This window comes from Sapajus apella, unplaced genomic scaffold (genome assembly GCF_009761245.1).
Source record: "Sapajus apella isolate SASKATOON/1434 unplaced genomic scaffold, GSC_monkey_1.0 scaffold9, whole genome shotgun sequence".
Classification (NCBI taxonomy): Eukaryota; Metazoa; Chordata; class Mammalia; order Primates; family Cebidae; genus Sapajus; species Sapajus apella.
In genome coordinates this window covers 43,902,676-43,920,457 of record NW_022436949.1, presented here as the reverse complement: position 1 = coordinate 43,920,457, position 17,782 = coordinate 43,902,676, and the positions used below count along the sequence as shown (strand labels likewise).

The 17,782-nt window shown below is 45.1% G+C and overlaps 1 protein-coding gene across 6 annotated transcripts in view; it reads right to left on the bottom strand.

Annotated features, from left to right (window-relative positions):
* The window catches only part of FARP1 (FERM, ARH/RhoGEF and pleckstrin domain protein 1), a 319,198-nt gene that overhangs the window by 227,701 nt on the left and 73,715 nt on the right, over positions 1–17,782 (bottom strand). The window lies entirely within an intron of this gene.

The following is a 17,782-nucleotide window of genomic DNA, read 5'->3' as shown; positions in this document are numbered from 1 at the left end:
ACAAAGCCTGCAGGCATGGGGCCCAGAAGAACATACCAGCCTCAGACAGAGGCCCTTGAACTTCCGAGCCCCTTAAATGGCAACAGATACCATGAAAGGCCTTCTCGGGGTCCTCACTTGATCTTCTGTCAATAGGGAAACCATTAGAGATTGCTTTCTGGGAAAGATCAGACAATAGTGTTGAAATCATCACTCACTCTCAATATAAAGTTTCAAAGCACAGCTTTCTCACAACAGATGTCTAGGCATACCTCGGAGATGTTACGGGTTCGGTTCCAGACCACCGCAATAAAGCAACCATTGCAATCAAGTGAGTCACACAAATGTTATGGTTTCCCAGTGCGTATAAAAATTATGTTTACACTACACTATAGTCTAGTAAGTGTGCAACAGCACATCTTTAAAAACGATGTGCATAACTTAATTAAAAATACTTTATTGCTAAAAAATGCTAACACAGAGACATGAAATAAACACACGCTGTTGGGAAAATGGGGCCAATAGACCTGCTAAAGGCAGGGTTGCCACCAACTTTCAACTTGTAAAACATGACGTATCTGCAAAGGCAAATAAAGGGAAGAGCAATAAGACGAGGCATGCTTGGAATCTGTAAGGAGATGATCTTTGCATACATTATTAGGCACATCAGGGCCCCTTCTATGAAATCTACCCTCCCAGCATGAAAATCTGAAAACGACTTCTGATAAAAATATTTTCCTATAAATTCTAGCAGTTCTCCTTCAAAATAAAAGTAAACAAAATCTGAAGTGACTGTATACCAAACTGCAGTTTAGATGGTGACAAAGTGAGACTAAGTGAAGGAAAAATAACAGGCCCCTAAAGATTCATTAACCATTAAGAAATTGGAAGAAAAAAAAAAAAAAAAAAAAAAAAAAAAAAGGCCAAGCACTGTGGCTCATGCCTGTAATCCCAGCACTTTGGGAGGCCACGGTGGGTGGATCACGGGAGGTCAGGAGTTCCAGACCTGTCCTGCCTAACATGGCAAAGCCCCATCTTCACAAAAAAAAAAAAGCCCCAGGGCAGGGTCAGCAGGGGTCCCCAGTGGAAGCTCACCCACAGGTACCAGGAAGAGGAAATTGTGTTTAAACCTTATTACAAGTCCTGCGTGTGGTGGCGAGCGCCTATAATCCCAGCTACGCAGGAGGCTGAGAGCAATTTTTTTTTTTTTTTTGAGACGGAGTTTCCTGTGGCCCAGGCTGGAGTACAATGGCAAGATATAGGCTCACCGCAACCTCCGCCTCCGGGGCTCAAGCAATTCTCCTGCCTCAGCCTCCTGAGTAGCTGGGATTACAGGCATGCACCACCAAGCCTGGCTAATTGCAAAAGGGCAAATTTTAAAGAGTATATTTAAGTACTCCAGTTCTCCAGTCCCTTTATGAATCTGAACTCCAAAATAGAAATGAGGCTGAGCGTGGTGGCTCACGCCTGTAATCCTAACACTTTGGGAGGCCAAGGCGGGTGGATCATCTTAAGTCAGGAGTTCGAGACCAGCCTGGCCAACATGGTCTTTCTGTGAAAGAACAGATATGTTTCTCTGGTTCTTACTGAAGCCTATAATGTGTTCAAAGATGCCAAAATCTCTTATACTCAAAGTTAACATCTGATGATTAAAATTATTATAACAGGCTCATGGACAATGACAAATTTTTTTCAATAATGCCCAAATAATTCTCTCTTGGTGAGTGGAGGGGAGTGCCCACTTCTCTAAGGCAAGTGAGAGGCAGTGACTCATTTATCCTATGGTACTAGGCCTGACCAGTGACCATCAGGCTACCCGCCAAGAAATGTCATTATACCATCACAACTTGGATTTTAAACAATACCTGCTGAGTATTTCTTCAACATTCATACAATAAATCTGTGTACTGTCTACCTTTTATTTCACATTCTTAACCCATAACAGCCAATACAGTAGAGATAAATGAAGCCTAGTAACTTAAGTGAGATACTGCTTTCCACCAGGGTTGCTGACATTATCCTTCTAGATTTTATTACATGCTATGCCATGTAACCCTTATCTGGAAGGAAAAAAAAAAAAAAAAAAAAAAAAACTTGAAGCTTGGAAAGCAAAGCAAGATACCACCTTTGTTTAAAAAAAAAAAAAGTACATAATAATAATCACCTAAAAATTAGCCAATGGAGAGTGCCTGTGGTCCCAGCTACTCAGGAGGCTGGGGTGGGAGGACTGCTTGAGCCCAGGTGGTTGAGGCTGCAGTGAGCTATGACTGCACCACTGCGCGTGCTCTAGCCTGGGCAACAGAGACCCTGTCTCAAAAAAAAAAAGAAAAAAATAGAAGAAATCTGAGATTATGTTATTAATGTATATGCCCTGTCACTGTTATAAGTTAATTATATTTTACATTGTTACTCAGAGGCCTCATGTTGTAAACAATATAAATAGAAAAGGTTTCATAATGGGGAAATTTACCCAAATGCTACCCTTTTACTACAACACAACTTTTAAATTTCTTGCAAAAAATGCCTCACTGCAAGTTTCCGAATGCTACAGCGCAGCAGCACAAACACCATTCTTGACGTGTTCTATCTTCGTCTTCACTGTGAGATGAATCTTTGCAAAGGACGGGGAAATGTGGACAGAAGAATAAAGAACAGAAAATTTATCACTTGCAAGGAATTAATTAGAGCAAGGTCCACATGATAAGTCTTGGCAGCCCTCTGCTTGGAATGCCACATGTTATTCAAAAACAATGTTTAATTGCAGGATCTACATGGCAAGTGCAGCAGGGAGATGCCTGCTCAAAGATAAGTTTTATACAAATATGAAAAGATTCTGTCATCTTGTATTGTTAAAAATAACAAACGTCTGTTTTTGAGGTTATGAGAATCTTATTATTCAACTGGTCAGTGCAAAGAGCAACCGCTAGAAAATAAAGAACCGCTAACACCTGTAGTAACTTCAGTATCATTTTAACATTCTATATCTTTGCAATGTGTTCTCAATCATTAGATAGCCTAGAAACCAAGCAAATCATGCACTAGGAGATAAACCAATCCTTAGGATTAGGTGATTTGCAGAAGATCCCGTAAGTGCATCAATGAACAAAAAAAAGTCCCATTAACTTTTTACTCATGGTATCTGCAGAAAACAAACAGGTAACTGGGAGGTTCCAGAGAAGCCAGTCACAGCCTTAAAGGGTCTGACCGATCTAGGAGGTTAAGATCCATAAAATGGTAACTAACAATAGCTATATAAACAGAAGATAAGCACCAAAGAACCTGATCAATGCTAGGGAAACTTGAATTTTAAACTTCCATCAGCTGGGGCTAATTTAACTCATTTCCAAATCACATTGCTGCTTTGTGGCTTTTTGTTTTGTTTTGTTTTTTTGAATAGTGATTTTGAAAAACACATAACATGGAGTTTACCATTTTAGCCATTTTCCTTTTTTCTTTTTGAGACAGAGTCACTCCTGTTGCCCAGGCTGGAGTACAATGGCGCGAACTCAGCTCACTGCAACCTCTGCCTCCTGGGTTCAAGTGATTTTCCTGCCTTAGTCTCCCCAGTAGCTGAGATTACAGGCACCCACCACCACATGCAGCTAACTTTTTGTATTTTTAGTAGAGACAAGATTTCACCATATTGGTCAGGCTAGTCTCGAACTCCCGACCTCAGGTGATCCACCTGCCTCACCAAGCCAAAGGGTTGGGATTACAGGTGTGAGCCACTGTGCTGGGCCCATTTTAGCCATTTTTAGGTGCACAGTCAATAGTGCCAGGTATATTTGCATTTTTGTGAAAAAGATCTTCCAATCTTTTTATCTGGCAGAACAGACACTGTACCCATTAAACAGCTCCCACTTATGCCTTCCCACAGCAACCACCATTCTACTTTGTTTCTATTTATGTACCTCATCTAAGTAGAATCCTCTAGTATTTTTCTTCCTATTTCACTTAGCATCATGTTCTCAAGGTTCATCTATGTTGTGGCATACGGCAGGATTTCCTTCCTTTTTAAAGCTGAATAATACACCATTTTGCACGTGTACTGCACACTTCGCTTCTCCATTTATCTGAGGATGGGCAATTGGTTCCTTCTACTTCCTGGCTAGTGTGAATAGTACTGCTGTAAACATGGGTGTACAATTACAAGATTCTGCTTTGGATTTGGGCATGGCCCCAAAGGAGGACTGCTGGATCATAGGGCAACTGTATTTTAATTTCTTGAGGCGCTGCCATAACATTTTCTATATCAGCTGCACAATTTTACGTTCTCACCAACCGTGCACACGGTACCAATTTCTCCATATCCTCATCAGCACTTGTTATTTTCTGGGTTTTTTTTTTTAATAGTAGCAATCCTAATAAGGGTGAGCTGATATTTCACCACGATTTTGATTTGCATTTCTTTTTTTTTTTTTTTCTTTTTGAGACGGAGTTTCACTCATGTTACCCAGGCTGGAGTGCAATGGCGCGATCTCAGCTCACCGCAACCTCCGCCTCCTGGCTTCAGGCAATTATCCTGCCTCAGCCTCCTGAGTAGCTGGGATTACAGGCACGCGCCACCATGCCCAGCTAATTTTTTGTATTTTTTAGTAGAGACGGGTTTCACCATGTTGACCAGGATGGTCTCGATCTCTTGACCTCGTGATCCACCTGCCTCAGCCTCCGAAAGTGCTGGGATTACAGGCTTGAGCCACCGCGCCCAGCCTTGATGTGCATTTCTTAAATGATGAGTGATGTTCTCTGACATAATTTCTTGAAGCCCGAGAGAATGCTAGGAAAGCGGTGAAGACATTGTTGAATAGACTTTTGCCAGAATGAGCGTGAACATTAGAAATGCCACGGGATTGGTTGGGAGGTGCTCCTGGTAGGTTTCCAACTCGCACTCTCTCACCGCTGATCCACTGGGAAATGGCGGTGGAAGAGTGATGGTGAAAAAACACAACTCAAAAAAAAAAAAAAAACACTTACTCCTACAGTTCACTTGATTAATACAGCTGAGATTTCACATGTCATATGGCCACCCTTACTTCAGTTCTAATTCCAAGTCCACGTACATGTGATTTAAGAGTTCTGGTCTCCTCTGCTTACTCGGAAAATTTCCCAGACTACATTATGCTCCAAAAGAACAAGGGCAGGAACCTGGGGAAATGAGTTATACAGCTAGAAGTCACAGCAGTGAACAGCACGGCCATTTTTCAAATGGTTCGTTAAAATAAAACCAACAACGGGTGTTGTTACATAGCTGGGTCCAACTTCATCTCCCCTCCTCCACATAAAAAAAGATGGAGTCCTAATCCCTGATACCTGTGAATGTGACCTTATTCGGAAATCAGGTGTTTGCAAATTATCAAGTTGCAATGAAGTCAGCAGGGCGGGCCCTAATCTAATATGACCATGTCCCTATGAAAGGGGAAAATACAGAAACAGACTCTCACACAGCAAAAAAACCAGGCGAAGATGACAGCAGAGACAGAGGCGATATATCCATAAATCAAGGAATGCCACAGATTACCAGCAAACCTCCAGGAGCCAGGAGAGGAGCTCGGGACCAATTTTTCCCATAACCCTTGGAAGGAACCAATACTGCTGACACACTGATCTCAGACAGCTGGACTCCAGAGCTGAGCCCACACACTAGTATTCCTGAAGCCACCCAGTTTGTGATACTTTGTTACAGTGGCCCTAGCGAATTCATACACCGTAATTCAACAAATGTCAACTTAAGTCATTAAGGGATAGATTAGCCAGGGAAAAATGGACTACAGCGTTCCCTCAATGCTACGGCAGAAATGGTGCCAGCAAGGACTTCCAACCATCGCTGACCTCCCCAAGAGTTCCTGCGGGTACAAAGGACATAGAAAAAAGCCCTTGTTTTCAGCCAGTACCTTGTGTACCACTAAACAATAACCAGAGACAAAACCAACTCTCCCGGCCCCTGGATCCAGCATTTTAAGAGCCAGACAAGAGGGCAAAAATAAGTTTGGAAGCTCAGCAAGGCAGCTTGTAAGTCCCCACAGAAAGACTCTCTGAACAGCCCGGCTGGCAGGACACCAGAGGGCTGCTGGCAGTGTCTCAGTTTCTGCTCAACCAGTTTTCTGGAGAAAATCAGAACTTTATTTTCTAAGATGGCCATGGACCTTTCAGGAGCTTCAAAAGACACCCAAGGCACGGAAGAGCCCTGATGAGGAAGCCTGCTTTAGAGAAATGGCCCCTAAAATGGAAAGGAAGGGAAAGGTAAGAAGAAACACTCTCGGTTTCAGGAGGGAGTGCAGAGTCCACAGTTAGCAAACACTGATGTGCTTGGAGTGAGGGTTCGTCTGGTTTGCTGGGAATAATGAGTGAGATTGTAATAAACCCCAGGGCCTGATCAGAGGAATGGTGCAAGTCCTGGAAGCTCAGTCCTGTGGGAAACAAACAGAAGTCCAATCGTCGTGGAGAAATCTACCTGGATGCAATGAGCTGTGAAATGCAACTGAAATCGAGTCAATAAAAGGAAGAGTTGTTCTCGGCGCTGGATCATGAAACCAGATGTCCCGTTTAACAGCTCTAATAAAATATGTCATCTTCATCCTTACAAAAATAATTAAATCAGGCTAAGAGGTAAGATGGTTAATAGTAACATCTGAGGTTTTTTCAGCGCTTATATTCAATGTGTGCTGTAACTACTACATGCGCCTTTCTCTTCATCATTTGAATTCTACGGCTAAGGCTGTCCAGAATTAAGAGCATGTCGGTGAACCCCAGGACTGATGCGATGAAAGATATTCTTGTTGATGCCTGCCATGCGAAGCCATGTTCTGCAGGTGAAGGGATGGGGTTCAGTGCGGAGGTAAAAAGGAGCCTGTGGTCCGAGACTGCAGGAATGGAAGCAAAGGCAGAGGAAGAGAGCGTGGGGTTAGCGAGGCAGGGATGGAGCCGCCTCCACGTTCTCTGTGAGGCAGAGTCACGGCCATCTCCAACCAGATGTCCCTGCTCTTCTCTACTCTCTGCCTGCAGGCCGAGCGCCACAGGCTGCTCACCTCAGCTCTCTTACTCCGGGGCTTCTGGTTGGGGTCAGCGAATGGGAGGCCCTGGCAAGGGATAGGTGGTCAGGAAGAGAGGGACTCCGCTCTCTTTCACCTACCCCTCCAAAGCTGTGAGATAGTAACTGCCTACTGTTTACTCCACAGGTCTGTAGTACTTTCTTATGGCTGCCCTAGGAAACTAATTCAGCTTTCAAACATGAAAAAAGGTATTGTGATAACCTAACAAGTCCACAAATGCCCTCTGGTCTTGCTCTGCAATGCCCGACACACTGTCTTATGCCTAGATCAAAGGTAATGAAGCACCCGGGTTCTGTGTGCTGGCAGAAATACGTACTGACAAATGGCCACCGGAAGATGGGATAATAGCCAATTTCATGTTACAGTTCATGTCACCAGCAAATTACATCAAAACTAAATAATGAGCTAAAGAAAGCAACTGTTCTGCTCCTTTTTAATGCTTTTTAATAGAATCGTTTGAAAACACTATCTAAATGCTTTTCCAGCTTGGTGGTCACCCAGGTGTGGCAAGCTTAACAGAGTAGCTTCACTGAGGAAATTGGAATGCAAGGAGTACATATAACTTTCTAACATAAACTGAAACTAAGCAATCGACTTCCGTTTGTTACTTCCAGTTTGTACCATTTACACCATCACTAAGATCCCTGGAAATTAATTTCCAGAGCCGCAGATTCTTCTTTGTGATAAACAACAAAGCAATGTCTTCTACGGCTGGGCGTGGTGGCTCACGTCTGTAATCCCAGTACTTCGGGAGGCTGAGGCAGGTGGATCACCTGAGGTCAGGAGTTCGAGACCAGCCTGGCCAACATGGTGAAACCCCGTCTCTACTAAAAATACAAAAATTAGCTGGGCATGGTGGTAGGCACCTATAGTCCCAGCTACTTAAGAGGCTGAGACAGGAGAACTGCTTGAACCCAGGAGGTGGAGGTTGCAGTGAGCCAAGATCGCACAATTGTACTTGAGCCTGGGTGACAGGAGAGAAACTGAGTCTCAAAACAAAAACAAAAACAAAAACCAATGCCTTTATTAGCAACATTGGCAATGTTCATGTCAACTAAACGAAGACTTTATTTCAAGTAAAACATTGGTCACAGAGTTGACTTCCTAGTCCTCAGTGACAGCACTGAGACATCCAGGCTATAAACCTGAGGACTCTGGGTACTCTCCCACTCCTGGGCAGGGGGGCGCTCTGCTCCTGCCCCATCAGCTACCAAACCCTGTCAGTTCTACCTGCTGGCTTTCTCCTGGACCCGTCAAACCCCCTGACAGCCTGTCTGCAGGACCCTGGCCCTTATCAGTCATTACCACGTGGAGATGATATTGCAAAGGCCTCTGGTCACTGAGCTGTCCTTCTGCAGACTCCGCCCTCTTCAACCCATCCTGCCCACTAGAGCACCTTCACCTGGCACCTGTCACTAGCACAGCTGGCATGCTCTATCATCCTAATGTTACAGTGAACCCCAAATTTCTCTTCAAAGAATCAGTATGTCAGCGTGTTCAGCTCTCTTATTCTTTAATTCTCTATTTTAAAGTTTATCTTCCCTGCAGTTTCAGTAAACAACCTTCTCCACTGGCTCTCATCTATAGTTCACATCTGTTCCCCTGGCCCCGGCTCCATGCTGACTCATCCCGGTCACCTGCTCTGGTCACCTTCTTTGACCTAGGTCACCCCTGGCTACCTGCTCTGACCCACCCGTAACTGTCCTTCCTGCCAAAACACCCACCCTGCCCCTCCAGCTTGGATCCCTGCTCTCTTTAAAATAGCCAATCAGGATTAGTCTAGTTTGTGCGGTCTAATCCTAGCCAATAGGGGAACCACACAGCAGTAGCGACGACCCCCGCCAGGCATGAGTACCCCTTCCCCCCTTGTCCAAGCGTGCTGCCACCATTGCTCCCTCCATCCGTAAGCCGCACCCTTCTAGAAGTAAACTGCCTTGCTGAGAGGATTTATCTTCTAGTGCTATTTGTTTTGCAGCATGGAAATTCTACTGACAACACTAATGGCTCTTTATGGCCCCAGACCATTTAACAAAGTAAGTGACAGGCTCAGGTGTTGGTGGTCCCGGGTTGGGATTCCAGCTCCTTCTCTCCAGCACATTGACCCACACCAAGTCACTTATGCCCTGTGAGACTAATTGGTGTTGTTCCTACCTACCTCATAGGCTGTCTTAGCAAGACACGGGATAATGTACAAACAGACTTGGCACAATGTCTGGCACACAGCAAGGGGTTTTTTAGAGGGTAGTTATTATTTTTATTCATTTTCTTATCACCAGTGGCACCTTGCCTCCCACGTGGATACACATTTGTGAAACCCATATCGTGTTTCCAAGACCACATTCCATAAAATAAAACCAGGGCCACAAAATTCCACTGTGGGTATCTGGTCCAACTTCCTGTATGTATAAATGAGGAAACAAACCTACAAGGTTCCCGTTCAAAGTTACAAAGTGCTAACGGCTTTGCGAATTGTTATTTTCCATGATCATTCTATCTACAGAAGGGAAATCCCAAACTGATTAAGTCATTCTGTGTGTGTCTTATGAGCTAAAATCATTATCTCCAACTCAAGTGCTCAAACGGATAGAAGACAGCAAATAATCGAATGTTCAAACATGGCAGATAATTTTTAAAAATCAGTCCATTTAATATGTGCAATGTTTTTATATTTACATTCTAACGCAAGAGCATCCAGCCAGCTGAGCACTTCCTTCAAATGAAACCAGAGAGCCCATATTGAAAAGACCTGCCCCAGAGGATCTTGAAATCCTACGTCTACCTTAAAATCATTAATCCAGTCTATGGGAGAGGGATGCATGGTTCACCCAGGAACATCCTGACTCTGGGAAGATGGAAAACTTTTGAGGCTAAGGAAATAGAGGAGATCAAGAAATCAGCAAGGCAAAAATGCATGTAAAATTTCTGAGCTCAAAGAACAACCCCCACAATTTTAAAGCTGATTAAACTGAAGCTCACAGAAGCTGCAGGTAAATCCACAAAAAGGCAGTAAACAAGCTTGGCAGAAACGGAGGTTTCACGGCAATTGTCCAAGGGGTGCTTTGTTCTTACAGACCTTCCCCAAGCCACCTGGGACACAGCTTTGGCTTAGGTAATGATTCACCCTCCAAAGAAAGCCCCAGTTTGATGTGAGACTATACAGACAGCTGCGGTGTAAGAGAGACGCATGGCCCTATCTGACACAAGCACACGATGTTTTATTCTTAAGTGCTTTCATTCACTTTCTTTTCTCCCACTGATCCAATGAACAGCTCCACATTGAAAGCAGGGCCCCCATTCTGTGAAAGAACAAGAAGGAAACTGAAGTTCAGGATGAAAGGAAGAAAGAGAACCTATTTTCATGAGAACCGGATTATGCGTTCTCTGCAAGGTGTTTTTGCAGAAGATCTCATTTGAGCCTCACCTGGGCCTCAAGTAGTAGGTATTCTCCATGTGTAGAGATGAGACTGGCCAGTCACACAGAGCCATACAGCTAGGAAGCGGGGCGGTGGGGTCGCAGGGGCCTGAATTTTCCCTTCAACCCCTCCTCCATTTCTCATCATTGAGAAAATTTACTGTCTCCATTTAAAAGAGAAAAAAAGCAGCTTTTCAAACTTACTACATTTTCTCAGATTATGGCCCATTTTTAACATCAGATTCAGACATTCTCAATTAGTTGATTCTTTTTATTAGGTTCTATGAGTGATTCTTTTTTAGGGGGAGAAAACAGCAAACAGCTGTTAAGGAATCACTGCAGGCATCAAGCTACAGAACTGACTTTGATCAGCAGAGTCTTTGCTACAGTTGAAAGGGGTGCACACAAACATTTCAGGCCGGCACTTAAATTCTACTCTTGGCTCCTGAGACCCTGGAAAGAAAAGCTAGCAGTATTTAGCTAAAATGATTTATGAAAAAAATTTTCTTCATCTATTAAAATAGCCAAAATTGCCTTTAAATGTAATCTCATGGGGCTAGACTCAGGCACCATTTATCACTCCAAGTTAAATAAAACACAGAAATGACCATGCAAAGCAAAGTAGCCTGAAATTCTGTTTCAGAAACGTTGTTAATAAAAGAAGCCAAAAGCAACAGTGATAAGAAAAAAAGAAACGCTGACTTATTTTTTAAAGCTGCGTGAACACGCTAAGCTCCCTCTGCTCCCTCTGGTTCAAAGTGCAGCGGCTTCAGCGGCAGCAAATGCAGTTCTGGGCACACACACCGCCCTGCAGGGCTGAAAGGGCCAATTCAGTGTGATTTGGGTCTATCCTCCTCCTCCTCCACCTCTTACTGTGAAGCATTTGGCACAAAAGAAGAAAATTAAGTTGTCCTGGAATCTAAGCACCTTCCTTCCACTATCATTACCATCAGACCACTCCAGGAGCAAGCCCCCTCCAGGGAGGGACTCGGGATTCCCGGAGTCAGAACGACAACACTTACTCAAAAAAATGGGCCCCGCCCCCTCGAGACCGTAGTTAAATGTGTATTTCACCTCTTTGTGGGGAGAAAAAGAAAGAGAAGAAAATATTTTCTCCAGCTTATCAAAAAGGGCACATTCCCTGTAATCCCAGCACTTTAGGAGGCCAAGGCAGGAGGATCACTTCAGTCCAGGAGTTGCAGACCAGCCTGGGCAACATACCGAGACCCCCGTCTCTACAAAAAGAAAAGAAAAAAAGCTAGGTATGGTGATGTGTGCCTGTAGTCTCAGCAACCAGGAGGGCTGCAGTGGGAGGACTGCTGAGAGCAGGTTGAGGCCGCAGTGAGCCAGGACTGCTCCACTGCACTCCGGCCTCGGTGACATGGAAGACTGTCTCAAAAAATGAAAATAAATTGGGAAACAATTCATTAGAAATAAAAAGGGTGTGGCTGAGAGCAGTGGCTTATGCCTGTCATCCCAATACTTTGGGAGGACAAACGGGAGGACTGCTTGACCAGGAGTTCCAGACCAGACTGGATAACACAGCAAGACCTTGTCTCTACAGATAAAAATAAAAATAAATTAGCCCAGCGTGGTGGCATGCACCTGTAGTCCCAGCTACTAGGGAGGCTGAGACAGGAGGGTTGCTTGAGTCCAGGAGTTTGAGGCTGCAGTGAGCTCTGATCGGGCCACTGCACCTTTCTTGTCTCAAAAAAAAAAATTGTTTTTAATAAATATGAAAGACAAAGACAGAGAAAATGAACACACTTACATAAAGGCACAGTTGCTACTAGTGGGCACAAGCCCAGCTCCTGATGTCAACTGCAGGGTCACAAAGAGGAAACCCTGAGCTTTCTGAAAAGACAAACTTCTGCTCCGTCCCTTGTTCTGAGATGGAGCTTATGAAGTCAGCTTTCGAATCTATCCCCAGTGGAGACCTCGCCCTGAACCAGAGTTCTTGGAGAACAAGCTCCCTATTGATGTCAAACCCAGGTTTCAGTGAAAATTAAAGGAATGAAAGAACCGTTACATTTCAAAAGGTATAATAATGAAATAAAATCGATGTTTAATCATGTAAGGACTGAATTTGTAACACTCCTAATTAGGTCTCCAAGAGAACACAGGTGAGTCTGATACCAGAAAAGAACCTAAGTAGTCTTTTATGACATGCAAACTCATTACTTTTCTCAAAAACTCTGGGTCTCTGATTTCAAGTTGTTGCATTTCCTTTTTTTTTTTTTTTTTTTGAGACGGAGTTTCGCTCTTGTTACCCAGGCTGGAGTGCAATGGCGCCATCTCGGCTCACGGCAACCTCCGCCTCCTGGGTTCAGGCAATTCTCCTGCCTCAGCCTCCTGAGTAGCTGGGATTACAGGCACGCGCCACCATGCCCAGCTAATGTTTTGTATTTTTAGTAGAGACGGGGCTTCACCATGTTGACCAGGATGGTCTCGATCTCTTGACCTCGTGATCCACCCGCCTCGGCCTCCCACAGTGCTGGGATTACAGGCGTGAGCCACCGCGCCTGGCCAACTTGTTGCATTTCCTACCAATAATGTGTTATCAAGAAAATATTTGATTTCAGTCTTCCATCTCCCATGTCAAACAGCATGGGGTTCGGCCCTATGTAGCGCAGTGAGCTTTATGGAAACACATGACATTTCCTGGGGCCTGTGACTGGCGTGATATATAAATCGTGGCATGCTTCTTTACTCTCATCACATATGTTTCTTCAGCACTTAGTAGGCACACGGTATCCACTGCGTCTAATCAGGCTGTGGGGGGCCTTAGGGTTTGCTCTAAAATGAAAAATCTCTTTCCTCCAAGATTTTACCTTCCATCTGGAGAATTCACAAATACAGTCACAAAAAGTTAACTCATCACAAAGGATGTCAACACAGGGTCCTCACTTCCAAAGAAGGAAAGGGATTGGGGGCAGCCTTTACAATCATCTGGCTCCAGTGCCTGATTCTGCAGATTAGGGAACTGAGTGACAGCACCAGGAATAATGAATGAGAGAGGCAAGATTAGAGGCCGTGATTCAAGGTCTGATTGGAGGTGAGATATTGGCACTGTCAGGAGAGAAGCCTGGCCTGGAGCACGTGCCTGGGAGAGGCCCAGCAGCCGGTGGGATTTTGATCAATGTGTTTGGGGTGAGGATGGGGTGGGTATTTAGAAAGCAGTGAGAACAGGGCAGCATGGGGGTGGGGGAAGGGGGGCCAAGCTGAACGGGGACCGCCTGTGTGGGAGTAGGAGGCAGTGGAAGTCCTTGAGTCTCACAAAGGATGAGGGTAAGCTGAGGGTTCTGCAGGCTGAGCGCCAATCCCCGCCCCACCTTCATGCTGTGCAAACACGAGGAAGGGACTCAAGCGCTTCCCACAAGCTCTTTCCCTTGTTATGCTAGGACAGCACCAACTCTCGCACAGTGAAATGACCAAACAGAACTGTAACCAGTCAGTTTCACACACAGGTGCCGTTTGGGCGTAGGATATGATGATGATGGACAAACACAGAGGCCTTGCCCTCCAAGGAGTGGCCACTCTACCTGCAAGAGGCCAACACCACGCAGGTCAACAAACAGGGTGTTCTGACATGAGAAGCTAAGGCCTGTGGTTGAGAAGAGTGTATGTGGCCCCTCTATGGAGGCTCATGGCTCCCTCCCAGGCTCCCTGAGCCACGAAGGCCACACGTGATCCTCAGGCAAAGGATGAATGCTACATAAGCCTGGGGAGCTATAAACACTCAAGCCCAGCAGTGACAAGACAGAAAAAACGAGACCGTTACAAGGATCATTTCCTGCGATGACGACTGTGGACGCTGACTTCCCTCTGCCACCACTAACTCCTGCCCCGGCTCCCTGGGGGGGGTTCTGGGCTTCTGCCATCACCCACCTGCCTGAAACTGGTCACTCCCTCTAACCCTTAGACAGGCACTAGGCGTCATTTTTGTCACCTGTGAGCATCTTCCACCACCTTTTTTTTTTTTTTTTTTATACCAGGGCTGCTCAAAAGAAGCAAAAAAAAAGGGGGGGGGGCTGTGTTTTATTTCCTCTGCTCTTCCTATGGAAACACTGCTAATGAAAATACATAAACTGAATAAACAGTTGGAATGGAAACCATCTGCTTCATCCTACTAGTGTCAGTGGGAACACTGTTTGTTTACCAGCAGGGTCATGAGGAGGGAACACAGAAACCCTTCCCAGGAACCACCAGGGAAATGGCCTAGGCGGACACAGGGGCATGTTATTAACCCTTTCAGATGCCCAAGAGTCAGTCTGTTTCATAACCTCTGGTTGGAAGAGAAAGCTGTGTATATCATAAACCACAGGGTGAGGCTTATTTGCGCAGTGTTTTCCACATAAAGGTGACAAAACACCATGTAAGAATTTACTATAAATACTGCATCTGAACTTTCCACTCTGCAGAGGAAATACCTAAAAAGACTGTCCAAGTTCAACTGCAAAGGTGTTTGTGGAACCAGCTACAGAAAGGAAAAAACCGTGGAGCCAACTGCCAAAGCCTTCCAAAAGGCAGAGCTCTCTAATCATCATTTTTTCAGGGTATAAAGAAGGATGGAGACACCATGGAGAAGATGGTGTGGTTCTCTGTGCCAGAAGTATTCAGGGGATTTGCATTTTAAATGACTACTTTGCCTACAAATTCATATTTTAAAACAAAATTAATAAGCCAAGGCCCAGGAAATTCAACCCCCAGGGAAAGACACTGGTCATCCCCAAAGGAAACTGCAGGGGCTTCTGGCCATGTGCCCGGCTCAGCTGCGTGGGGAATGTGACTGAGTCATGAGAATTCATTCACTTGGGGCACTCCATCAAAGGACGCTACCAGGGTCAGACACTTGGCCTTGATGAATTCCCAGCAAAAAGTTTCTGCACAAGGTTTTAAAGCAAGACTGGGGGGCTGAGTCTCTCCCAATCCTAGTCACTTTCCTCCGATCCCCGATGACTGAGCCATCACAGCCAGCCCCGACGCCTGCCAGCTGCTGCTGGCCTGGCTGTGGCTACTCTTCACAAGCATGAGGTAGTGACTCAGAATCAGCTCCACCAATAAAAATGCTGATATCTGGCTTTGTACAGTCACTTAAGGAATACATCTGCGGCCCAGGGGCTGAGGAACATTCTGACCAAACTAAAAAAATTAAAGTCTATATGGAGGAGACATGTGAAAACTAACAATGGCATTAATTCTACTTGTAAAATAAACTCACTCTGACAGTCGGCAAACATTTAATTAGCACCTACTACATGCTAGATGCTGGGGATACAGACGTAACAGGCAGGCAGTTGGAAGTGCATGCCATTATCGTTACTACTAATGTATGTTAAGCTCTTACTACATGTCAAGAATTGTTCCAAACACTTTATTTGTGTCTCCTCTTTTTTACTCTCATAGAATACAAAGCAGAGTTTATTACTGGCCTCATTTTATCGATACAGACAGGTTAATAACTTGTCCACACTGCACAACTTTCGGTAGGAGAGGATTTGAACTCAGGCTCCCTCGTACATCTGATAGGTGTATGAGTAAAGACATCTACAAGAAGGAAGAAAAAGCCCTGTCCACTGCCTGAGGGAGTAGGCATCCAGGCAAAACAGATAAGGCTTTTAAGAATCCATAAGAGTTTATCAGAGAGCATGAGAAAGTTTACTTCCAGACAGAGGGCTTATAAATGCAAAGCAGAAGCCATCCGAAATTATGAAGAAAAATCATTTTAGAAGATGAACACACACTTTTATTACTACTTCTTGGGCAGGGAGTTCCTACATAGGTGCTAGCTAAATAGTGGTGAGGAATGGGGTCTTGACTTTCTTTGGTTTCAGAAAGAGCCACAGGTGAGGGCAGCCCAGGGATCCCTGGAGTGAGTGCACACAGAAGCAGCCTTTGCTCGTTCCACAGTCCAGCCCGCTCAGGAGAACACCGTGTAACAGAATGTGCTGCTAGAAGCCTGGCTCAGAAGACCTTCACAGTACTGAGCAGGAAACACTGAAACCAAACACGTCACCAAACCAGTCTGGCAACAAAGACAAAGTGGGTGAGGTGGCGCAGGTACAAACCACATGTGCCAAGAGGCCCAGTTCTAACCAGATGGCAGGGGCTCTCCTCAACAGAGTCTATGATTTTGACAGATTAGCAATAGCTTTGTTCACCAAAATACAAAGCTGTCGCAAGTATTTGAAAGATATAAATTCCACAATAAGAAAATTAGAAAACACAAAGGTTGTTTGCAGCGTGCAATAAATTGGCAGTTTTGCGCATAGCTATTCTGAGTTGCTCTTTCCTTGAGACATTTAATGTTAGTTCATGCACTCTGAGTAATGTTCTTTGAAATAAATATAATTTGCTGAATCATATCCCATAAATGATTAAATGACGGGTTATCCACGTTAATGCCGACTATTAAATTCCAGCCCCTCTAGCCAACAGGAGTAACAGGCAGATCGTCTGCAGGCTGAAAAACAGGTGTGCTCCCAGAGTTTGTTTAGAAGTTGGCTGCTTGGAATTCACGAGTTATTTTCCTCCCCCACAAACAATATTAGACTTGGTGTTTGATACTCAAGACAGAAAACTCAAAATACTAGATCTGAGGTGTCTTAAGAGTACTCTGGACTGAGCTGATGAGAGCAGTGTGCTGGCCGCTTAGCCAGCCTGACACCCCTACCTTCCTCTGCTGCCGGGATAAGGTGTGCAGTGGCTTCTCAACCTCCTGCAGGAGCGATCTGAGGAGGAGGCTGGGACAGGCCGGGCAGGGGCTCAGAGAAGAACAGCAGAAGTGCGGAGGGCCAGGGGCTCCTCCCGTGATGGCTCCAGTCCCCAGCCTGCTCTGTCCTGGACCCTGGGGTGGCAGGGCCTCCCCATCTCTAGGACTGCCATATGGTAGGCTCGGAAGGAGGCTTTTCTTTTTTTTTTTTTTTTTTTCCTGAGATAGAGTCTCCTTCTTGTTGCCCAGGCTGGAGTGCAATGGCACGATCTCAGCTCACTGCAACCTCCACCTCCCAGGTTCCAGTGATTCTCCTGCCTCGGCCTCCCGAGTAGCTGGGATTACAGGTGTCTGCCACCACCCCCAGCTAATTTTTTTTTTTTTGTACTTTTAGTAGACACGGGATTTTACCATGTTGGCCAGGCTGGTCTTGAACTCCTGACCTCAGGTGATCCACCTGCCTCAGCCTTCCAAAGTGCGAGGATTACAGTCATGAGCCATAGCACCCAGCCTCGAAGGAGGCTTTTCTATACTTCCACACCCTGCCCTGTGGGATTGCATGCACAGGCTCTCCCAACTTCCTGACATGAAACACACATGGCTCATTAATGATGCTCTCGAGATTGTTCT